General features: G+C 41.2%; 1 pseudogene across 1 annotated transcript; it reads left to right on the top strand.

Moving 5' to 3' along the window:
• The first annotated feature begins 4925 nt into the window (after window positions 1-4925).
• LOC149126937 (large ribosomal subunit protein mL50 pseudogene) lies at window positions 4926-20666 on the top strand (annotated as a pseudogene). Its single transcript, XR_016232314.1, has 2 exons — window positions 4926-9457; window positions 12822-20666. The product of XR_016232314.1 is annotated as a large ribosomal subunit protein mL50 pseudogene (transcript).
• Window positions 20667-25369: the final 4703 nt, after the last annotated feature.

A 25369-nucleotide genomic window follows, 5' to 3' on the forward strand; every position in this document is an offset into this window, starting at 1 on the left:
TTGGTTTCTGGCACTTTTTTTGGTCTTTAGGAGAAATTTTGGTTCCTTGGAAGTTCCTGATACTTGTTAATGTACCACATCATCTGAGCATTGAAGGATTAGTTATAGTAATCTGGCTTTGTTTGTGGCTGTACTTCTAGAAATTCTAAGTAATCTATTTACTCTGAGCCTATAGATTCTTTTGCTATTTCAGCACTAGATAGCACCCTATGTTGTGGTTTGCCCTACGTCCACTGCTGATGTTTTCTTGCTTGCATCTTACAATACTCCCCACATCAAATTTGTCTGAAACATTCTATTGATCTGTTCTTCAGTATGAACTGGAGAAATTCCTAAAAAGGCATGCTCTGTCCCTATAAAGCCTCCTCCTGGGTCTGTGGTAGGCACAGACTCCTCATCCAGTGTCCATGGATGCTACAATACTAGATCACCTGTGGAGCTCTCAGCCCATCAAGACCAGAGCAGCCTGGGGGTAGGAACAAAGTTCACCCTTCTATGTTCTGTCTGCTGCTAAGGTGGGCTCACTAATCAGTGCTATACCTAGCTGTCTCTGATAATGTTGGCTTGGATATAAGACTGCTCAACTGGGACCACAGAACTCCTCTGGGCACTGAAGCCGGTCCAGAGGCTCTGCTGCAGGCCATAGCCTGGGGACAGAGACAGCTAGGATCTGCTCATTGCTATTTTTTTTTTATCTGCTTGGTGTTTATTCCTAAAACAGTCCTGTGATTCCTGTCTATCCGCCCCGGGTTGCAGGAGGGGGGTTAGAGGCAGCCCCTCAGATACTCAGGCTGGCTCTAGTTGGGTCATATCTGGGTCTCACAATTACCAGGCTCTGTGTAGTCGTAGGGGTGCACATGAGGCTCACAAGAAGTTGGTGGTGATATAAACCAAAACAAGTCTGTCTTACCAAGGCTTAGATTTCCACCTGATACTAGGGCAAGTCTAGAGACTGTCTACAGAGGCTTGCCTCAGGACAGAAACCTTTTTTTTTTTTAAGATTTATTTTATTTATTTGAAAGGCAGAGTAACAGAGAGAGGTAGAAGAGAGAGAGGTCTTCCAGCCACTGGTTCACTCCCCCAGATGGCTGCAATGGCCAGAGCTGTGCTGATCCAAAGCCAGGAGCCAGGAGCTTCTTCCGGGTCTCCAATGCGGGTGCAGGGGCCCAAGGACTTGGGCCATCTTCCACTGCTTTCCCAGGCCATAGCAGAGACTGGATTGGAAGAGGAGCAGCCGGGACTAGAACTGGCGCCTATATAGGATGCTGGCGCTTCAGGCCAGGGCTTTAACCCGCTGTACCACAGTGCCAGCCCTATGGACAGAAACCTTTTGGATCTGCCCAACATTGGACTTTACCAGCTCAGCTCTGAGTCCTAAGCCACAGTTTCCTGGCCTCTTGTTTTCAGCCCACGGTTGGAGGACGGTCATAAAGACGGCACTCAGGTCCTCCAGACTGGCCTCCTGCTGGTCACACTTGGGTTCCACAGTCACGGGTCTCCACAGAGTTCTAGGATGTCCACCAACTGCATCAAAAGCTAACAATGTGTCATTCCAAAATGAATTTGACCTCCCAGAATGTAGGTCTCTGCCTGATGCCAAGTCTGAAGGCTTGGTCTGTGAGTGCCAGTTGTGTGATAGATGCCTTTGGTATTTATCAGGTGTCAGGTCTTGGTGTGGTAGGCCTGGCTCTGAGTGCTAAGGTCTAGTCCTAGGCTCCCTCTTGTAACATTTCTGCAGTCCTGGAGTTTTGCTTTCTGCTAGCAGTTAGGGTAGGAGTGGCAGGGGCTATCTGGCTGTGGAAGCCCCAGATATCACTCCACAGGGCGTCAGGGCAGTGGGCTCAGTCTCAATTTTTCGCAGTAGACATGGCCCTGGGATTCAGTTCATTTTCCTTTTCCCAGTCTGGAGACATCTCCATGCCATGCTCCTGGAAGCTGGGAATGAGGGCGTGCTTGCTTGCTTCAATGTGACTTAAGATCATAACAAGATGAGTCACTGTGGTCTCTCCTCTGGCTTTCTAGCTCTTTAGGAAGGTGATTTGGTTTGTATATCTGTCTCTGTGGGGAGAGGACCACTGGAGCCTTTTACTCCGCCACGATCTTGGCTCCCATTTTCATAAGCAGCTTTTGAAATTGAATCTTAAATAGCACAATCACAGTATGACAAGCATAGTGAATGGACAAAATATTCCAAAGAAATCTGAATGGTGAATGTGAAGGCCTAACCTTTCCCCCATGTTTTTAGCAAGGGCATTGGGAGCTTCTGGAACTAGTGTTAGAACTAGTTATTTTCTTCACACTCTATCATTACCACTCAGTCACATGGGATTGAGTTCATAGCTTGTTTACTTTCTGTTACAGTCAACCTCAAGTTAAATGCCTTTAATTAAAAGTCATATTGTGCTAGACTGTTCCGGCTGTAGAACAGGACATATATAAACACTTATATGTCCCCATTTGCTGGAATTTCCTTTTTTTAAAAGATTTATTCATTTATTTGAAAGGCAGACTTTTAGAGAGATTAGGAGAAACAGGGCGAGAGATCATCCATCCATTGGCTCACCCCCCAAATGGCTGCAATGGCCAGGGTTGGTCTGGAATTCCATCTGGGTCTTCATGTGGGTAGCAGAGTCCCAGGCACTTGGGCCATCTTCTGCTGCTTTCCCAAGCATACTAACAGGGAGCTTTACCGGCTATGCCACAGTGCCAGCCCCAGTAGTTTCTTTTTTAACCCTGCTGTTTGCCCACTGACTGTGTCCCATCCTCCACCTAAGAGGACACATGTAGGGACATGTGTCAACCTGCTTTCCCAAGTTCTTATAACTTTGTAGTTACTTAGATTTTATTTGAAATATAGTATTTCATCTTAGGATACATGATTTTATTTTTCCTTTCTCTATTGAATTATATTTGAATTATGTCAAGACTGGGAATAATAAAATATCATAGTAACATTCTTGGATCTGTCTCTTAGTATAGGTGCATGTATTTGTTTGATATATCCTAGCATTTGAATTTCCAGTCATAGAATATGTGTAACTTCATTTTATTTTATTTATAATATTAATTTATTTGAGAGACAGAGGGACAGAGAGAGTCTCATTTGCTGCTTCACTCCCCAAATGGCCAATACAGATGAGGCGGGGCTGGGGTTGTAGCCAAGAGCCAGGACATAACCCGAGCATCCAACATGGGTGACAGAAACCCAATTACTTGGGCTGTTACCTGCTTCCTCCTGGGTTTGGAAGGATGTCTCCATCGGCAGGAAGCTGAAACTGGGAAGTGGAGCTGGGGCTCAAACCCAGTAGGCAAATGTGGAATCTGGGCGTTTTAACTGACATCTGAACTGCTAAGCCAAGCACAGGCCCCCATACATTCCTTTTACAGAGAAGAGTGAACTGGTTTCCTAAGTTGTATCAATTTACACTTCTACCAGCAATGTCTGAGTATTCCCATTGCTGTTCATCCTTACTAATTCTATTATTCTACTTTAAGAAAAACAAAAATCCAAAATTAGAGAAATAACATTTGTTAAGGGCTATTGAGAAATGGAACTTTGGAGTGGTACAAATTAAGAACATTTTGAGTCAAAGAGACCTAGGATTTTCCTCCTCTGTAAACTAGTCTCTGTCTCTCTTACCTTGGGGAGGTGTTCTAAGAATAAGTGAGATAATTCATGTAAAGTACTTAGCATGGTGGCTGGTACATGATAAAGAACCATAAATACTATTATCATTATATTTTCTTAAACAGATTTATTTATTTGTTTATTTATTAGAAAGCCAGAGAGAGAGAGAGAGAGAGATCTTCCATCTACTTGTTCACTCCCCCAATGACCACAGCATCTCAGACTGAGCCAGACTGAAGCCAGAAACCAGCATATACATCTGGGTTCCCCACATGGGTATAGAAACTCAAATACTTGAGCCATTATTCATGGCTTCCTAGGCATATTAGCAGGAAGCTGGATCTGAAGTGGAGTAGCCAGAACTCCAACTGGCATGGCAATATGGGATACAGGACTCGCATTACATTTCACATGGCTTCTCAGAGTCTCTGGTAGGCAGTAGTAGTAGTGCCCAGGTGTCCACGATGATGACTAGCTTGACAAGATACTTTGGTGTGCCTTTCTTTCCTCAAGTCTACCAAACCTCTTCCTCTTGTACTTCGGGATCATTGCCTCACCCCCAATTAATTCACCCTGTCTCAGGAAACCCACACTAAATCAGGGAAACTAATTGGACACATCATAAAACAGCTGGTGAAGAGGTCTAACTTCCCTGAAGAGGAGATTCAACTTTATCAGCCATTTAGTAAATCTTATTTGGAAACATATGCCTGCTTGAGAAAAAAAATGGCCATTCAGGAGTAGGACTTTTGAATACCAGAACCCTGGCGAGATGTCCAGAAGGACAATTTTAGCTCTTTTTAAAAAATATCCTTAATTAGATGTATTTTTCTCTGAAGGGATGAGAGAACTTTCTCTTTGCTTATGGCCTTGTCTAAATACTGAAAGAGTTTGTGCATTCAAAAGGCTTCCATGGCCTAGGCAGCTCATGTCAAGAGCCTCAGGTGATCACTGACATCATACAGAAGAGTGTTAATTGTTAAATTAACAACAGGAGTCACTGTGCACTAACTTCCCATGCAGGACCTCTGTCCTCAAAGAATTGTATTATGAGAATTAATAGTAAAACTTGTTCTCAAATATTTATTTCTTTTTAGAGTATTAAGTGGAGGATATTCTTATGTCTTATAGTTAAGTCTAAATGCTCACAAAAGATGTGTCTTCCTTGGGTTCTTTAAAGTTAACTAAGTTTCTTTAAAAAAAGTGAAATTAACTTCAATATGCATTAACTTTTTTAAGATTTAGTTATTTGAAAGACAGAGTTACAAAGAGAGAAGCAGAGGCAGAGAAAGAGAGATTGTCCATCTGCTGCTTCACTCCCCAGATGGCTGTAACAGCAGGAGCTGCACCTATCTGAAGCCAGCAGCCAGGAGATTCTTCTGGTTCTCCCATGTGGGTGCAGGGGCCCAAAGATTTGAACCACATTCTACTGCCTTCCCAAGCCATAGCAGAGAGTTGGGTCAGAAGTGGAGCAGCTGAAACTCAAACTGTGCCCATATGGGATGCCGGCACTGTAGGTGGCAACTTTATCCACTATGCCACAGCTTCGGCCCCCAAGATACAACAACTTTGTACCACCCTTGTCTAGTCTGTTAAGGAACAGTTTTTTTTTTTTTTCATACAATTTGTTGAACCTTTACTTAGTATAGAGTTAATCTGTGTATAAAGTTAATTGAAAATAGATCTTAGTAAAACAGAAGACTGGGAATAGGAGAGGGAGGAGGAAGAGGGGTGGGATTGTGGGTGGGAGGGAGGATACTGTGGGAAGAATCACTATGTTCCTGAAGTTGTATTTATCAAATGCATGAAGTTTGTATTCTTTAAATAAAAGGTTCCTTTATACTACATTGTAAAAAATATCTTTCATTAAAAAACACATTTACTTGAAAGAGAGAGAGTTCATTTGGTTCATTCCTCAAATGCTCAACATAGCTGGGGCTGGACCAGGCTGAAGTCAGGAGCTGCAAACTCAATCCAGGTCTGTTACCTGGGTGGCAGGGCTCCAAGTACTTGAGCTGTCACCCACTACCTCCCAGGATGTCATTAGCAGGAAGCTAGAGTTGGCAGTGGAACAGGAATTGAGCCAGACACTCTAATAGCAGCGAAAGATGGTCCATGACTTGGTCCCTTGCCACCCACGTGGAGACACAGATGGAATTCCAGGTTCCTGGATTCAGCCTGGCCCAGCCCTGGCCTTTGTGACCATTTGGGAAGTGAACCAGTGAATGGAAGACCTCTCTGTTCTCTACTCCCTTTCCCCATAACTCTGCCTATCAAATAAATAAAATAAATCTTAAAAATGATGTTCTGGCACCACAAAAACCCAACTGATAACTGAATTAAGAATCTGATATCCTATATGGGAAGGCTAGAGAGCTTACTGTTCCTCAGGAAGATACTTGAATAAGGCTCATACTTCTTTGTGTGATAATCTGGCATATGACAATATGACACTTAAGAGGTTGAGATCAAAGAGAATAAAATATTTTTCAGTTACTCTGATTCTGGTTGTATGTTTGTTTGCCTTGACTAAACTGGTGACAGTACATTTTGCCTTTGCTGGAGGATTTTCTTGTGTCTTTTCACTGTGGTGCTGATAAGCACTGCTCATAGCAGAAGACACTGGTTAGATTTCAGGGAACTTGAACAGAGACTTGAGTGAACATTTGCCAGATGGAATAGGGTAAAGTTTATTATATATACCAAGAGAAGCCAATCGTTATATAACACACAGCTTCTCTTAAGTTTAAACAGATTGTTATGTAAATAATAGGGTAGTGAAAAAAGAACAAGAAATTATCAAGGGTCTGCCTGGGCTTGACTAGATACTGTGGCCACATTCCACATACCATTGGTAGTCCTCTAAACAACTCCACAACGTGAATCTTATTTTCATATTCCAGTTAAAGAAAATGTGCCTCCAAGGACAGACAGCTGGTAAATGGCAGAGCTTTGAGGAGAATCATCATTATCATAAAGATCACTGGTATTCATTGTGTGTGTGTTGCTGCTACCTCTGGGCTGAGCACCTTACATATGTTTTATGTAATGCCTAAATTAACTCCTTGAAGTGTAGTCATATCATGACCTTTCTATAGGAAGAAAATGGTTTTTGAAGGTGAACTTCAAAAGGCAGCTCTGGGATTTTAACTGAGAAAGTAAGAGCTCTAAAGCCATCACCCATTCCACTAAAGCCCTGAAAACAGATTTCTTATTTCCTGCCCTCTGCCTGTCTCAACTGACATGTTTTTGTTAAGCATTTGACAGGATAAATTCTATTCCCCGTTATTGCCCCCCAGGGTCTGACAAATGCTGCTCTCTTCAAGGAATGGCTAACATCTCTAGTTTAAGCAATGTGCAAAACAACTGATGCGAATAATGCCTCTTCCTTCGAGGCCTTCTCTCTTATGCACGGTTCATTTTCTGGACTAACCAGACCTAGAGATAGCCCTGTAGGGTCAGCCATGGTTAACTTCAGTACCTCAGTGAAGCAACAAGAAGGATTTAATGGAAAACGGGCACATTTTATGGTAAATCAGTTCCATTTGTTAGATTTCCTCAAACAGTGCCTAAGGAGCCATGACAAACTGGAAAACTAGATTGACAATGGAGTCACATGTCTGCTGTTATATCAGATCCTTCTTTCTGGCCTGACATGTTTGTTTCTTAGAAGGTAGAATTACAGATCCTCAGGATTCAAGGTAGGGAGAAATCATTTCAAGTGTAGGTTGCATAGCAACGCTTTCCCTTTTATCAAAGCCTCTTTGACATTTCTGCATTCAGAGCAGAACCTAGGAACAACACAAAGGAAGGAAGCCACAGTCTCATTTTTATTTCCAGGCTTAGCAACAAGGTGTCAGACAATTTCCTTATTTTCTGTTTGGGTTCCCCAAACACCCAGCTTCTCCTTTTCTCACGTAAATAGAAAGCATGACTTTTTGGAGACTTCCTTAAAATAAGTGTAAAGCCTTGTAGGTAATTCCTAAAGAGCAGAAGTGTACAGTGAGAGGTCTCTATAGCACACAAAAATACGAAGGCATTTCAAAAAGTTAATGGAAAATGTGTACTGGGAAAAGTATGCTCTTGAAGTTGATTTCAAAAAATTTTTGCACCAAAATAAACTCACCTCTTAATTCCACTTTTCCATAAACTTTTCAAAATATCCTTGTATAGTTTTCAGGCACGCTTGGATACATAGGCCAAAGAGCAAAGGGCATGGATGGAGATGAGATCCACTGCTAATTCACTGTACTGTGTTGGAAATGGCTCTTGACCTCTGTAGATAGCTTCTGAATTTGCAGATTGGGGTTATTAATTTTAAGGACCTTTAAGACTGTCCCAGATCCCATGTTCTTTGTGTTCTCTGGTCTACACACATGTAAGATCATATTATGGAATCATCTCCAATGAGAAAGGTGAAGAATTCCTGTTTACAGTCCTCTGCTCTCTCTCCACAAGTCTCTTGCAGGGGGTTTGGGCTCTCTTTATTGCCTTTTCTCTTAACTTTCCTGAACAAGACCACACATGAGTTTATCTATCTCTGTTAAGAGATAGATAGATATGCTATCTCTGTTAAGATACCTTTCCCAGAGAGGGCAGTCCTGAAGGCCCTGGCTAGCCCTTGATTTGACAGTGTAACCAGAAAAAACCATCTGTGCCAAGAAGTTAACAAAGTCCAGACTCCAGAGTGAAAGAGCAGAACCCAGGAGGTCGATCTGATTTTCCAGATCCTTTAATGTGACCTGAATGCAAGCTCTGGAGGTGTTCCTTCACAGACTGACTTCTTCACTTTCCCCTTGTATTCCAAATAAGAGGAGACAGCGTGGAACCTGAGTAGTGTAAAAGAGAAAGTAGGCCTGACTCCTGCACTCTCCCTCCCCAGGCCCCAATAACTAAGAGGGAAGGGAGCACTAGTATTTGTTTAGTGCCTCTGTTGAATAACGTACTTACTACGGCAAAGCATATGTAAAGAAGACCTTGCCTTCCTCCTTCTACAAGTAAAAAGACCGAGGTTCAAAGTGGTTAGTGATCTCAACCACTGTACACTAGACACTCAGGTCTGGGTCTTTTTTCCTGCCCTACCATGTTGGCTCCACTGTGCTTATAAAAGCAAAGGCTGTCCTCCACGGAGCCTCCTCACTGTCCACAGCAGTTGTTGACCTTAAGTAGGATTGACTCTGTTTGCAAGTTCAACTATTTGGTTTGAATTAGTAAATGTTTGATAATGGAGTTCTATTTAAAAAAAAATGCTATGGACATCCTTGTTAGGAATTTGTGCCAGTTGAGTTCTTTGTACCTATCAATTTTTCATAGCTTAATAAGTAAGTGGCACTCAGAATAGGTAAGAAAATATGTGACTATAACAGAGGACTCTGGAGCCCCAGGGAGGTACATCTAGTAAGAAGCAAGCAGCCTCTGATAAGAGCCTCCACACTGAGCTTGGCACAAATGTCTCATGACAGAAATGTTTTTTAAAAGGATTCTTCCTGACTGCTGGAAGGTGGTACGTGAATGATGAGGTGTCAGCTGCAACACTGTTATTTTAGGTCTAATTAGAACATGATGTTTGAGATTTCTGAAAATCACATTACAATCAGGCAACGGGTGCCTTCTTCAAAGGCGGTTGTTGGGGTGAAGTAGCAGCAACCCAAGAACACGGCAAAGAAAGGGAGTGAGTGGATTTTTTTTTTTTTTGCTTTGTTTTCACAATCTCCTTTTCCAGATTGCTCAGTAATGTCTGCTGGTTATGAAAAACTTGATTTGAACATCAAAGGCCCACAGTTCCTGGCTTTGAAAACAAACACTGCTGAAGAATTCACTTCTGCACAGGTATTTCTATGGCTCTGCTACAGCACCGTCTCCATTTGCCCTCATTTCTCTGTGCCCATAGACGTTGAAGAGCATTCTTTTCCTTTATCGATGCTACCTGCACCTTGCCCTGCAATCCACCAAGATAAAATAAAACGTACCTTGGAAAAACCGGTCAAACGTCATTTGGATGTAGTATTCTATTAACATATACGATTAGAACAGTTGAAAAATAGACACATTGTTCTCTCCCTCCTTCCTTCCCTTCCTTCCTCTCTCCCATATTTTTTCCCATTTTTTGCCTTCCCTTTTTATTTGTGCAAATATATAAATGTTTAAAGCCTAAAGTGTGGCACAATTATGAAAAATTAGTCCTTTCTTCTTCACTGCCTCTCATTTCAGTGGTTGAATTTTGTATTTACCTTTTGGTCTCTAAATAGCATACATAGATGCTGCTTCTTGATCTTTTTAGTTTTGTGCATTATATATACGTTTCTCACTGTAGGATTTTCTTTCTTTTTTTTTTTTATTTGAGAGACAGAGAGAGGGGCAAGTAGTGAGAGAGTTTCTATTGATGATTCACTCCTGAAGTGTTTGCAATGGCCAGGGCTGGACTAGGCTGACACTGGGAGTCAGGAAGTCGGTCCAGGTTTCCCACATGGGTGACAAGAGCCCAGTTTTCTTGAGCCATCAACACTGCCTCCCAGGATCGATATTAGCAGGAAACTGAAGTCAAGAAACAGCTATAGCCAATGATGAGACCTAGGTTTGCGGATGCAGGACACAGGTATCTTCACTTGCAAGTTAAAACTAAAAACACAAAACTGTCCTGAGTTGGTGGGAGGCAAAAGGCTGCAGTTCTGGAGTCATGGCAATCATTATACTACTGTAGCTAACACATAGGACTTTTGGGAAGTCTATAGCTGCTTTCTCTTCCACCTAAATAACCCTTGGACTTGTATTTCAAAGAAATAAAAATTTCAGGGGCCGGCTCTGTGGCACAGCAGGTTAAAGCTCCTGCCTGCAGTGCCAGCATCCTATATGGGCACTGATTTGAGTCCTGGCTGCTCCACTTCCGATCCAGCTCTCCGCTATGGCCTGGGAAAGCAGTAGGGCATGGCCCAAGTCCTTGGGTCCTTGCACCCACATGGGACACCCAGAAGAGCTCCTGGCTCTTGGCTTCTGATTGGCCCACCTTCAGGCGTTGTGACCATTTGAGGAGTGAATCAGCAGATGGAAGACCTCTCCCTTTTCTTCTGACTCTGTTTAACTTTTTCAAATAAATAAATAAATCTTTTTTTTTTTTTTAAAGAGAGACTGAGAAACAGAGAAAGAGAGGGAGAGATATGTCTTTTATCCAATGGTTCACTCCTCAAATGCTAGCAATAGCCAGGGTTGGGCTAGGCTGAAGCCAGGAGCCTAGAACTCTGTGTTTCCCACAGGAGTGACAGAGGTCTTAGCACCTGGGCCACAGGACTTGAACCAGCACTCTGGTATGAAATGTGGGTATCCCAAGTGGAAGGTTAACCTTCTGCATCACAATGCTGGCCCCGGGGGAGCTTTCACTTTCTATTTTATACATTTCCATAAATAAAAAAGATTTCATTAATGAACCTATACATGGGGCCTGCAAAAAGTTCATAGAATATGTGTATTGTGAAAAACCCACGTATGGATTTCAATGTTTCTTTTTTGCACCAAAATATATGTATCTTTCAACTTGATTTTCTATGAACTTTTTGCAGTCCCCTTGTATGTGGAATAAAGGGTTAAATGAGATAACACAGTGCTTGTCTCTTTATGAAACTGAAATACATTAGCCTTCTTTCTTCCTCCATCCTGGTGGCCACCTCTGCACTCATCCCCAGCATCTGGCACAGGTGAGTCCAGCTTCCTTTTTTGTGAACACAGCGAAGCTGGGAGAGATTATTGCAGACACCTCACCAGCAATGAGGTCATTTTCTCTTTTCTGAAGTCCTTAGAGAAGGGCACACAGTCATCGAGCCCAGTGAATACTGGAGTGGAAATCCAAACATCTCCTCCCGGGTTGACAGTGCTGTCTGGTAGACCTCCAGTAAGCATCTGTCTGTTCCTTCAGCTAAGAGGCTGCCTTTATGCCTATAAAAAGCCTTTCCAAACTGCAGTGCTTATATTCCCTTAGAGACGTTTGGAATGGATGAAATTTCCTCGGCCCAATCAAATGATTATCACAAAACTGTCCCATTATTTTTAAACCTGATTGTAATTTTTATGAAGATAATCAGGGGCAGTGTTTAAAATGTCAAATCACTATGATTAGAAAGAGCTACTTGTTCCAGTGTGGCTCTCATGGAAACTATCTAAGAGGCAGTGCTACACTCATACTTTTAGTTATTTCTCCTTGTTTTTTATTTTATATCTTATCTAGTTATTTTCCTACTACAGAGTATCAGATTTACCATCTTTTATGACCCTTTATCTTTCTCAACATACTCTTCCCATTTCTCCCCCTTCCCAACGTATTTAAGTCCCAAGTTTTGGTTAAGTCAACATGCAAATTTACCCTACTGTGTAATTATGTTTAGAGGTGGTTATACACTGGTTGGGCAGCCATTCTCCATGGGACTCTTGCATGTCTGCACATTTTTGAGCAGGAGCAAGGGCAGTTTCTGCTCTTGTCTGCCATTTCAAGGTTGAATACAGCAAACAGCCGTGGAAGACAGTGATGGTGTTGCTCTCCTGAGCAGAGAACAGATGTGTTTCTGACCAGTCCGATAAAGGTAATACCTTCCTTGGAAGCAAACGTCATGGCAGCTTACTCTTAAATCATTGTAACAGATTGAGGTGGGCCAATGCCGGAGTTCCTTAGCTGTGATATAACCCACTCCATGTGTAGTACCCACCTGAGCTGCCCTGTCACCTCCATGGGACATTGAAAGTAAGAACCGGGGCAACGTGAGGTTCATGCTATTTGCTGTTCTGGGAGTAATAAAACTCTTTGCCTCTGAATGAGAATTCTGTGTCTCTAACCAACACCCATGAAATCATGGCAGGCTGATTTGTTAGCTTGCAAGTAGGGTAAAATTCCCAGACCCTTCCCAGTTCTTTACAATGGTAAACTGGCTTCATTTTCTTTCTCATATTTTTTGAAATTTCAGAGACTTGCTATTTTTGCTTTTGTTTTTTCTTTGCTAAGGTTATACTCTCTGATGAGACGTACAGAGAAGGCAAGCATGATTTCCGTGGTATCTGCCAGTGATGCATGCTCTGCGGTTGGTCCAGGAAACCTTGTGAGGGTCATCCTGCAGAACGTGAAGCCTCTACTCTTTATTTTATTATCATTTTTTCTAACATTAATTTCACCATTGTAACCATTTATTTTTTATATTAAAATTTTTTACTTGAGGCCTGCAGCTCTCCTGGAAGATGGCGGGTCTGTCTATGTCTGCTGTTAGCAGAAGAGGCTTTACATGGATGATGTGCAGAGAATTTTGGTCTCCAACTCCAAAAAAAGAGAAAAAGCCAATGGTGGCTGAGACAGTAGAAGAGGAGAAGAAAGAACCCATCTTGGTGCGTCCACCCATCCGAAGTTGAACATATGTGCCACCCTGAAGATCTCAGGAGTCGTTTGGAATCTCACATTAAAGAAGTTTTGGTATAGCTTGTCCCAGAAATTGGCAGAACACCCCCTAGAAGATGGTCATGTGAAGTTCAGTCTCTGCACACGTAGCTGATGACTTGGGCAATGCAGTACCTAGCTCCAGGCTTCATCAGATTTGTTTGTAAGAGATGTTCTTTCTTCCTATAATGTCCCTGTTCAAGACAGATCGAAATTTGATGAACTTAATACAGTAATCTGCCTCCTAATTTGAAAATCACTTGGAATTACTGAGTAATGCAGAAGACGGGCACCATGATAACATTTCCGTCCCCCTGCCCCCGAACAAGGGGGCTGCCTGTTAGACCTTTTGCTGCTTTCCCATGGGAACTGTTCTCTAAATTCTATTGTTCTATAGAAGAGTGCATCATTTTTTTTTCTCAGTCATGAATCCACAAAGAAGTAATTTTCTTTTTTCCCATTTGCTGAATCCAATTTTCTTTTTTAAAAAATAGAATTAGGTCAATAATAATATATAGAAATTTCTTTCTCAGAGGACACTGGAGTTAATGGGGTTTCAGAAAGGAGGTTGTTACAAATTCAGACATGATCATTATCCTTCACAGGCATAAAGTAGTAGTTGCAAGAAAATGCGTTAAAGCTGTTAGGGCTATTAAGTTGAAGATGGAATTATTACATATTGATCACATACAAATAAGGAAACTTGTATTAGATACTTAGAAAAGTCTGTTATATGTTATAGCAAATTCTTTATTTCCCTGTTTTACTGTATGAGTAGATATAGCAGAAAATGGCGTTTAGCCACTGCCTGCAGTGCTGGCATCCCATGTGGGCGCTGGTTCAAGTCCTGGCTGCCCCACTTCCGATCCAGCTCCCTGCTAATGCACCTGGAAAAGCAGTAGAAGATGGCCCAGGTAGAAGAAGCTCCTGGCTCCTAGCTTCGGATCAGCCCTGCTCTGGCTGTTGCCTCCATTTGGGGAGTGAATGAGCAGATGGAAGATATCTCTCTGTGACTCTCCTGGTCTCTCTCTCTCTGTTAACTCTGCCTTTCAAATAAATTCATAAACCTTTAAAAAAAGAAATAGCAGAAAGTAATATTGTGAATTCTGGATTAATCTATTTTGGAATTAAATTCCTTAAAGTAAAAAAAAAAAAAAAAAAAAACTTACTTGGCGGGGAGGGAGGGCAAGGGAGGGAAAGAGAGAGAGAATGCTCCCATCTGCTGTTCACTCCCCAATATCCACAATAGGTAAAGCTGAATCAGGTCCAAGTCAGGAGCTGGAAACTCAAACCAGGTTTTCCACCTGGGTTGCAGGGATCCAACTACTTAGACCATTGCCTGCTGCATCCCAGGGTACATATTAGCAAGAAGATGCCATCTGGAGTGGAGCTGAGATTTGAACTCTGGTATGGAATGCAGGCGTCCCAACCAGCAGCTTACTCACTATGCCAAACATTTGCCCTGTGCCCGTGTACTTTTTAAAAACTGTGTAGACTTCAAAGACTGAGAAATACATTTTAGGTTGAAAAGGTTTTAAAAAAATAAAAACTAAAGGCAGCACATATTCTTTGGTACAATGCCACACTAGAAAGGAAAAAGGAACAATCTGGGGTAATTGGAAAAATTTGAATGGGAAGATATCTTGTTTTGGAGAATCCTTAGGGTCAATGATGATATGTTATCTCTGAAGCTTTCTTTAAAATGTTCATAATAATATACCTGGTGATATTAGCCTCCCCTGGCTCATATGTAGAGACAAGAGAGAGAGGAGAGAAAGAGAGAGAGTGAGAGCGAGAGCGAGAGCGAGAGAGAGAGAGAGACTTAGTGATCATGTGCACTCAAAGAAATGTTTAATGTTTGGGAAATTCAAATGAAAGGAATATAGGAACTCTATTCTGATCTTGACATTTTTATCTAAGTTATGGCAAAATTATTTCATCAATTCTTGTTTAAAATAATGGGACACTGGGGCCAGTGCTGTGGCATAGTGGGTAAAGCTGCTGCCTGCAGTGCCAGCATCCCATATGGACAATGGTTTGAGTCCCGGCTGCTCCACTTCCAATCCAGTCTGCTATGGCCTGGGAAAGCAGTGGAAGATGGCCCAAGTGCTTGGGCCCTTGCACCCAGGTGGGAGACCTGGAAGAAGCTCCTGGCTTTGGATCAGCACAGCTCCAGCCATTGCGGCCAATTAGGAGTGAACCAGTGGATGGAAGACCTCACTCTCTCTGCCTCTCCTTCTTTCACTGTGCAACTCTGACTTTCAAATAAATAAATAAATCTTTAAAAAATAAAAGAAAATAATGGGACATGACATGCTGATTGGAAGTTCTCTGTTCACATGGATCAAATTAAATTTCAAGTTTTATCATAGAGGGCTCAGGCAGGAGCTAACTGTCCTCTGAGACTCCTAGCTGTCAGTGTCCCCAGAGGTCTTGTGTTTTGTCTAACATGATGGTCTGGAAGCATGACAGCCAGCAAAGTTACTGCTCTGAAAATAAACTTAATAAATATCTGTGTTATCGGTGGGAAACCCATTGCCTTTTGTAACTCGCAGCACCTGCCTGCCTGGGTAGTGGGTCAGATTGGAAAAGTCTACTACTCATTTTCAGTTTGTCAGCAGATTCTCCCGTTTCAGTCCCACTTGCAAACCCAGCGCTTTCCAGAAGCCCCGATTCTTCTATTGATAGAGACTTTCCGGGTTTGTGTGGCATGAGTCAACTTGCTTCTAGCTGGCCTTTTTCTTCCTCAGGCACTTAGGGCAGAGAAAGCTGAAACCGAAGTTTTTTATCCCTGGGTCCTCAGCTTCCCATCTTCAGTATTTGATGGACACGTGGTTATCTTCTGTAATCACCTCTGCTTTTCTTGTTTTTGTGGGGTTGGGGCTGTAAGAGATCTTTTTGTTGTTATTTTAGTGGGTCTTCAGGAAGGAGCAAAGAATAATGTGCTTTTTGAGTTGTGTGTGTGTGTGTGGTTTTTTTTTTTTTTTTTTGGTATCTGCTGCATTGAACAGGAAGACCTTGCATTACCTACACATTCTTCCTATTGAAGAGTAACTTCCTATGAGAGAGGAAGGAGATGTGCAAAGTAATCATTTGGCACAGAATCCAAGCCAACACTAAAATACCACTGAATTAGGAAAGGACAATAAACAGAATATTTTTTTAAAAAGAGTTATTATAACAGAAGATCAGTTTAGTATGCATTAAGTAAAGATTTCAACAGTTTGCACCCCCATAGAAACACAAAGTGAAATATACTGTTTGAGTACTTGTTATAGCATTAAGTCTCAATGTACAGCACATTAAGGACAGAGATCCTACATGAGGAGTAAGTGCACAGTAAACTGATCTTCTGTTAAAAAAAAAAAAAAAGAAGAAATTATCAATTCCCAACTTGACTCTCACTGGGATTAAACATGACAATAGGTCTGATCTGATTTCATCATCATTTAAAAAATCATCTATTATTTTTCACTTTATGTTTCTGTGTGGGAGCAAACTGTTGAAATCTTTACTTAATGTATGCTAAACTGATCTTCTGTATATAAAGAGAATTGAAAATGAATCTTGATGTGAATGGAAGGGGAGAGGGAATGGGAAAGGGGAGGGTTACGGGTGGGAGTGACGTTATGGGGGGAAGCCATTGTAATCCATAAGCCGTACTTTGGAAATTTATATTCATTAAATAAAAGTTTAAAAAAAAGAGTTATTTTATTCAAAAGGCAGAGCTACAGAGAGAGAGGGAGATACAAAGAGAGAGAGAAAGAACTTCCATCTGTTGGTCCACTCCCCAAATGACCACAATGGCTGGTGCTGGGCCAGGCTGAAGCCAGGAGCCTGGAGCTCCAACAGGGTCTGCCACATAGGTGCAGGGGCCCAAGCACTTAGGCTGTCCTCCACTGTCTTCCCAGATGCAACAGCAGGGAGCTGGATGGACACTGGAGTATCTGGAACATAAACCTCTGTCCATATGGGATGCCGGCATTGCAGGTGATGGTTTAACCCACTAAGCCACAGCATTGACCTCAGGGGAAGATTTTTAAAATATAAAATGATGAGAATTATTTCTTGGATGCTGCTTTTTTTCCCCCAAGCTGAACTTCTAGTTGTATTTGTTTCTTTTTCTTTGATTACTTTTTCATCTCATCCAACTGCTATTTGGTTAAAATAGGTGGCAGGAAAATGTCATATCTTAGTGTATTTTACACTAAATAAGCATTTATAAAGAAATACAATTTTATTTTATTTTTATATCATAGAAATAACTTCCTCATTTTTTCTATTTCTCTGGAGTATGAATAATTGAGAAACTATTGTTGTATCTAGAAAGGCTTCTTCAAATATGTTTTAAATCTTAATTCTTATTTCTGAGAAAGAGATCACTAAGTCTGTTCCTAAACTGACCACTGAGGCACCCAAAGGGGCTTCCATACATGCACAGGGGCCATGTGACATATGTAAAATTTTCAAGGGACACAGCAACATCTATTGGCTGCGATATAAACTATCAACCCAAAGTAGCTTTCACAGTTGCAGCTGTATGTTGCGTTATCTCACTTTCATGAGTGACATCATCAACATGAAGCTGGATTCTCAGTGGTTTCTGTAACGGAAAGCAGGTATCACATGAAAATAAAAGTCCTACAGGCTTATTTTATTCCAGAGTTTGAGTGTCTAGAGACCCACAGGTGCAAGTACCTCACTGGCATAAGTGATGGTTTAAAAATGTGTCCACAATTCACCGACTATCTTCTCTGTAGGATATGGGGACTGATACCACTCCCCTCCCCCTTCCTCTTTGAGTATGGGCAGGACTTAGCATCTAGCTTCTGAAAAATAGTGTATAGTGCATGGTTTTAGCCTAGTGGCTAAAGACCCTTTAAGACTCCTTTGTCCCACCTCAGAGTGCCAGGGTTTGATTCCTGCCTCTGACGCTGTTGACTCCAATTTCCTACCAATGCAGACCCCAGAAGGCAGCTGTGATGGCTGAAATAATTAGGATCCCAGCGTATGTGAGAGACCTGGATTGGACTAGTCATTGTGGGCGTTTGGGGAGTGAACCAAAAAATGAGAGCTTTCTCCCTGTCTCTCTAATAAATAACAATAAAAATAAAAAATAGAGTGTGGCAGCCGTGAGTCTAGACCATAAAAGGCATTGCAACCCTCTCTTACTTTCTCTCTTGAATCATTCAGTTTTGGGGAACTCTGTTTCAAGACCCTCAAGCCATCCTGTGGAGATGACCACAAGGCTAAGGTTTGAACTTCGTGTCAATATCCATGTGAATGAACCGACTTAGAAGTAGACCTATCACCCTCAGTACAGCCTTTAGGTGACTCCACCCCCAGTCAACATCTTAACTGCAATCTCATGAGCTCCCAAATTCAGTTAAAATCCTCCTGGGAATCTTGACCCTTAGAAACTGTGAGATTACAAAAACAAAGTGTGAGATAAGAAATATTTTTAAAATATTTGTTATTTAGGTCACTACATTTTGGGGGGTATTTTGTTAAACAGTAATCCAAAACTAATAGATCAATGTGAGATTATGAAATAAAAACATTTTTCTTTTATGTGCATGCATTCAAAAGCTAATAAATTATTAGAATTTAAAAAATTATACTTCTTAAGTTCTTTAAGCCTAACTACTTAATAAACAAAACTTTAAAAAGTTTTTTTTAGCTTGTAACATGGTGAAAGAGTTATGGAGACATTAAATGTGTGCCAGGCCAAGGTTTGTGAATTTCATCATAAATTAAAGACAGTTGCTAAATCTGCAACAAATTTTAAGGCATATGGCCGGCGCCGTGGCTCAATAGGCTAATCCTCCACCTTGCGGCGCCGGCACACCGGGTTCTAGTCCCGGTTGGGGCGCCGGATTCTGTCCCGGTTGCCCCTCTTTCAGGCCAGCTCTCTGCTATGGCCAGGGAGTGCAGTGGAGGATGGCCCAGGTGCTTGGGCCCTGCACCCCATGGGAGACCAGGAAAAGCACCTGGATCCTGGCTCCTGCCATCGGATCAGCGCGGTGCGCCGGCTGCAGCGGCGGCCATTGGAGGGTGAACCAACGGCAAAGGAAGACCTTTCTCTCTCTGTCTCTCTCACTGTCCACTCTGCCTGTCAAAAAAAAAAAAAAAAAAAAAAAAACAAATTTTAAGGCATAATTAATAATTGTTATCTATTTGTTGGAGTGGTAACATTTATTACTTTTGATTCTGAACACAATTTTTTCTTACCATGTCAGCAGATCCTTGAAGTTGGAATAAAAAAATTATGTGTAGAATTAACCACCCCCACCAATGAAAGTGATTATTTGTAAATTGACTAGTATTCAATAAATACAAAAGAAATTGTTGGCTTATAGATAGCAAATATGTGCGAGCCAATATAAAATTTGAGAACAACCCAATTTACACTTAACAAGGAAGACTGGAAATATCTTGAAGGATCCAGCACAGCACGAATATGAATGCGGTACAAAGCCTTTCAACGCAGAGCGCTGTTTACTGAAAATAAGAAGAGGCGAGGCGCCCCCTAGTGGTAGTTGTTGATATAATTCAAAGTCAAAAAAATTAAAGTTTCTTTACCTCCAGTGTTTCAGGTATTTAACTGTTTTTTTGTTTCATCCACTCTATTAAACGCTTGATTATGACTTTGGAATTTTTTTTTTAATGTGGGAATAACACTGATGACTTTTAGTCAAGTTCAGCAGCATTGTGTAGCTTTGTTTATAGAGAAATAACTCTTTTCATGTTAATATGTTAAAAATAACCCTCCAAGTTAACAAAGTATAACATTTTCTTGAGGTGGCTTTGACATAGTGGTTAAGACAGTTTTTGTGACAATTTTGTCCCATCTCAGAGTGCCTGTTTAAGTGCAGCCTCTGCTCCCTATCCAGCTTCCTGCTAACGTAAATCTTGGGAGGCAGCAGGGGATGGCTGAAGTGGTTGGGTCCTTGACACTCTTAGAGCAGACCTCTACTGAGTTTCTAACTCCCTGCTTCCTGAAGCTAGCTGGGAAGTGAACCGATGGATGGGAGACTTTTGTCTTTCAAATAAGTAAAATAGATAACAAAAATATATTTTTTTCTCAAAGCAGATTGCATTAGCATTATGAAAACAATTCACAAGCATAAGGTGCTCCTCACATTATGATTTAAATTGGTTGCATTGCAACATCTTCTAACTTTCTTGCCCACTGAATAAGCAAATATTTAAAATACTAACTTTGTCCAAAACATTTAACAGTATGGAAGGAATAGGGAGAAGCAGGGAGGGATTCAGAAAGATGAGCCCAAGATAAAAGGCAAGGCCTCCAGGAAGAAGTATATACAGGCCATGAGGTAGAGCTGCCCAGGGGAAGTTGTTGTGTTATCTTGATTTGCCTCAGCCTCGTAGAACAAACGCTTTAATAAAGTGTTGCTTGGACTAAAAATAAATTGCTCTAACAAAAGAACAACCATGATTTGTGTGTTTGTTAATTACTCTTTGTACTTGCAGTGAGAACATCCTTTCTGCCTCAGAGGACTGTGACATTATCACTTCTCAGAACGATGAGTCATTTTTGCTAAGAAGACATCAAGTGTTTACTTCATTCTGTGTTCAAGATTATCATCCGTGTATTCTCCAACAATGATTAATAACATGCCATATGAATAGAGGAGAATTGATTTAGTCAACAACACACATAGTAGCCTAATTTTGAAAATGCAAAATGATCTCAATTATCATTAATGTTATTTAAAAAAATCAGTCTTGACTTTTACGGAATAAATGCAATTTGTGGGAGCGCAGACGTGGTAGAATTTTAGGACCATGGGTTGAAGAGCCTGTCATTTTGAATACTAGCTTAACTTCACAAACATTTGTTCCCCACAATAGACTGGAGCTGGCTCATATAACTTGCTGGTTCCAGAGGTGTCTTCAAAAGATAAACAATTACAGATAGATAGAAGAATGCAGATAAAAGTTTCTAATGAACACTATCTTTTCACTCCATGAATCAAAAATAAACCTTAAAAGATAAGGCAGTAGGTTACCTAGATAATAACTAATAAAGCAGAAAAGCATGTGAATTTCAACATATAAAATAATTTGGGTGCTCACCTCAGCAGCATATATACTAAAAATAATTTGGAAGTTATTGGTTTGCTTCTAGGTATTTTTTATAATCATGTGTCACAGCTGTTGATTCCTACAGGTAGGCTGCAAATGCAGCAGATGAACAATAGCTAAGTCTGGGCTCTTAGATATAATGAAAACGAGTTTATATATTCTATGTCCTCTTTTGGTTGCCAGTACAGAAATCCAACTCCGCTTTATTTAACCAAAAGGTACTTTCATTGGCCTGTGCAGTGAGCAAGGAAGCACCAAACACAACTAGCTTACAAGTGAGGCAGAGTTGCCATACTCTCTCTCCACACCTCTGCTCACCCATCCCTTGACACGTTGACAACCTGGCCCGATTTGGGTTAAGTGCAAAGTCTTAGATCCCAGGAAATATCTAGGTCTTTATTACTGCAAATGTTTTTCAAAGATTAGCCACATCAACATCATCTGTGAGCTTGTTAAAGATGCAGACTCTCCAGTGTACCTGCATCTACTGAATCATAATCTACACATTGGATGATGCCTCAGTAATTCATGTACACATGGAAGTTAGAGAGTGTTAGGCCACTCTGGCTAGGGAAAGGGATTTTTGTGGTTGGCTGGGCTTGAGTCTCATTGGCATGAAAATGACTAGAAAGGTATGGAAAGGTGGTGGGCAGGGAGCAGGCACTGTAGTGCAGTGGGTTCAGCTGTTGCTTGGGACGCCTGCACACCGTATCAGAGTGCCAATTCAAGTGCTGGGCACCCTATTTCTGATCCAGTTTCCTGCTGATGTGCCTGGGAGGCAGCAGATGATGAAATACATGGGTCCTGCCAATCATGTGGGAGACTGAGATGGAGTTTCAGCTTTGTCCTGGTCCAACTCTGGCTGTTGTGGGCAAGTGGGGAATGAACCAGCAGATGGAAGTCTCTCTTTCTCTTTCACTTTTTTCGAGTAAATAAAATGAATATTTTTCTTTTTTTTTTAAAGAAAGGTGATGGGCAGCCCCACTAAGAACATAGGTTTGGTATGAGAGAACCTAATCCAGAAGAAGCATAGGAAGGATAGTGAAAAATAATGCGGGGCCGGCGCTGTGGCGGAGCAGGTAAAGCCGCTGCCTGCAGTGCCCGTATCCTATATGGGTGCTGGTTTGAGACCCGGCTGCTCCACTTTCGATCCAGCTCTCTGCTATGGCCTGGGAAAGCAGTAGAAGATGGCCCAAGTCCTTGGGCCCCTGCACCCGCATCGGAGACCCGAAGAAGTTCCTGGCTCCTGGCTTCGGATCTGCGCAGCTCTGGCCATTGCAGCCATCTAGGGAGTGAACCAGCGGATGGATGACCTCTCTCTCTCTCTCTTTCTCTCTCTGCCTCTCCTTTTCTCTGTGTATAACTCTGACTTTCAAATAAATAAATAAAATCTTTTAAAAAAAGGAAAAATAATGCATCACTGCTACAACAATTTGATTTGATTTAAATTTTTTATTTTATTTGAAAGACAGAGACACCAACAGTCAGAGAAAACTCCCATCCACTGGTTCACTCCCCAGCATTGGGGCCAAGCCAAAGCTCGGAGCCAGGAGCTCCACCTTGGCCTCCCACTTAGGTATCAGGAAGCCATCTCTGCCTCCTGGGGTGTACATTAGCTGAAGGCTGGAATTGGATGTGGAACCAGAATTTGAACCTATGCACTTCAGTAAGGGATTCAGCTGTCCCAAGCAGTATCTTAACCACTGAACCAAATGCCCACCCCCAGCAAATTATAATTTTTATCAGGAGAAAGGAATGGGCTAAGATTAATCTATTTTTGAGAAATACTGAAAAGAAATTGCAGAATTTCAAGGTTCTTTCTTTCTTTCTTTCTTTTAAAGACTTATTTATTTATTTGAAAGGTAGAGTTACAGGGAGAGAGAGAGAAATAGAGAAACAGAAAAATATCTTCCATCCATTGGTTCGCACCAAAAATGGCACAATAAGTTGGAATTGGGTTGGTATGAAGTCAGGAGCCAGGAGCTTCTTCTGGGTCTCTCACGTGGGTGACAGTACAGGGGCCCAGGTACTTGGGCCATCTTCCGCTGCTTTCCCAGGCATGTTAGCAGGGAGCTGGATTAGAAGAGGAGCAGCCAGGGCTTGAACTGGTGTCCATATGGGATGCTGGCGTTGCAGGCAGCGGCTTTACCCGCTATGCCACAGAGCAAGCCTCTGAAGATGATTTCTAATGGAAGAACCTTGGAAGAATGAAAATCTGTGTATATATTTTATACATTATACACATCTGTTAGCATTAGCATCTTTACAAGATAAACGTGTGAGTTTTATGGTAAAATAAACAGATATACCAAATTTCATAACTTTGATGTTTGAGAAAATAGTTTTATTTTTCTAATGAACTTTCGTCATCTTTATTGGCTCCTTAGCATGTGACCTTTCTTATTTCGGGAGAATTCCCTGATAGGTGTGACCCGCCGGTTAGTGTAGCCGACCTTCTACTAAACGAGGAAAATGCTTTACTTGCTTTTGCAGTACTCGTTATCCTTAGAAGAAGAGCCACATGGCTTAGACTGTCAATCACATTTGTCTCTTCCAGAAATGGAATCAGGAGCTGCAGAAATACAGGAACTAAAAAAATTTTCTTTTTAGCATTGACAATGATTGCCACAAATTAAATGCTCAGGTCGATGTGGCAGCAACATAAGCTATAGTGTGAAATATGAGGATGCTTCAAAAAGTATATGGATAGTAGAATTAAAATATGTTTGTTTTGTTGCAAAAAATTTGAAATCCGTGCATAGTTTTTTCGTAGTTGGCATTTTCCATGAACTTTTTGAAGACCTCTTTATACTTAATTGCAATATCTTCAATAGACCTATACAGGCAGTCTTGTCTGTCAATCTTGAAAGTATAATAATTTCTGTTGAAATGAGCCAGTGTCAGTTTCTTGCTTGTATCCAGATTGAGTTCGTGGGCATGTAATTTGTGTAGCTGCACAGGCCTCTGTGCTTAGAAGGGTACCTGGATTTGGTTTAGTGGTCAGCTGTCATTGTCTGGAAATTCCTAATACTTTTTAACAAGAAGATCTGCATTTTTACCCTGTATCATGTCCTACAAATTATGTAGCTGTTTCTGCTTGTACCTGTCAATGTTGACTGATCATACTTCTTTTGGTGAAGTACAAAATAGTCAGACCAAGATTCTTAAATGGCTAAGGAGAAATCAGAAACAGAAGTGCTCCCATATAGTACTTTTTTGACAGTTGTACTTTTCTATGTGCTACAGTTATTTGTGTAAACATATTGTTTCTACTATTACATTCAGAATTTCTGAGAGTACAAACCATGCTCCCATAGTATATATACCTCTCTATTTTCTGTCTCTCTTTCTCTCATATCCATCTATTTATCTGTCTTTCCAGGTATTTATCCACCTATTTACATACTTAGAGTTGAACAAATCACAATCTCATTTGGCCCTTACCTAAGCCCTGTGGGTGTTGTTAATATCCTTATACACTGATTATTGCTGAAATCTGTTGCTCAGGGAGGTTGGATATCCAAATTCAGTCCCTTTATTGTAATAAAGTCCAAGTTAGAATACAGGGTGATGTGAATGACTCCTTTTATTTAAGATTATTTATTTATTTATCTTTGAGAGACAGAGATAGACAGGCAGAAGAACTTTGATCTGCTTGTTCACTCACCCAGTGACTGGACTGGCTGGGACTGGGTCAGGCTGAAGCTGGGAGTTTGAGTCATCCGTTGCTGCCTTTCCAATATGTGCATTAACAGGAAGCTGGAATTGGGAGTGGATTTGGCATTCTTTTTTTTTTTTTCCCCAAAGAAACCTTTTGTTTAAGGAATATAAACTTCATGTATTTCATACGTACACCTTTAGGAACATAGTGATTCTTCCCATCATACCTGCCCTCACACCTACAGTCCTACCCCTCACCACTCCCTCTTCCATTTCCAGTCCCATTCTCCACTAAGATCCATTTTCAATTAACTTTATGCACAGAAGACCAACTCTATACTAAGTAAAGAATTCAACGATTTACATGAAAAAAAAAGAAAAAAAAACAACAACTGTTTCTCAACAGTTGAGACAAGGGCTGTTCAAAGTTATTGCATCTCAAAGTTAATTTCACTTTTTTTTTTTTTAGAAAATTAACTTTAAAGAAGCACTCAAGAATGATACATCTTTTGTGAGCACTTAGACATAACTATAACTTATGAGACATAAAAATATCCTCCACTTAA

The sequence above is a fragment of the Oryctolagus cuniculus genome, chromosome 4 (assembly GCF_051225735.1).
Source record: "Oryctolagus cuniculus isolate XC-2025 breed Fujian yellow rabbit chromosome 4, ASM5122573v1, whole genome shotgun sequence".
NCBI lineage: Eukaryota > Metazoa > Chordata > Mammalia > Lagomorpha > Leporidae > Oryctolagus > Oryctolagus cuniculus.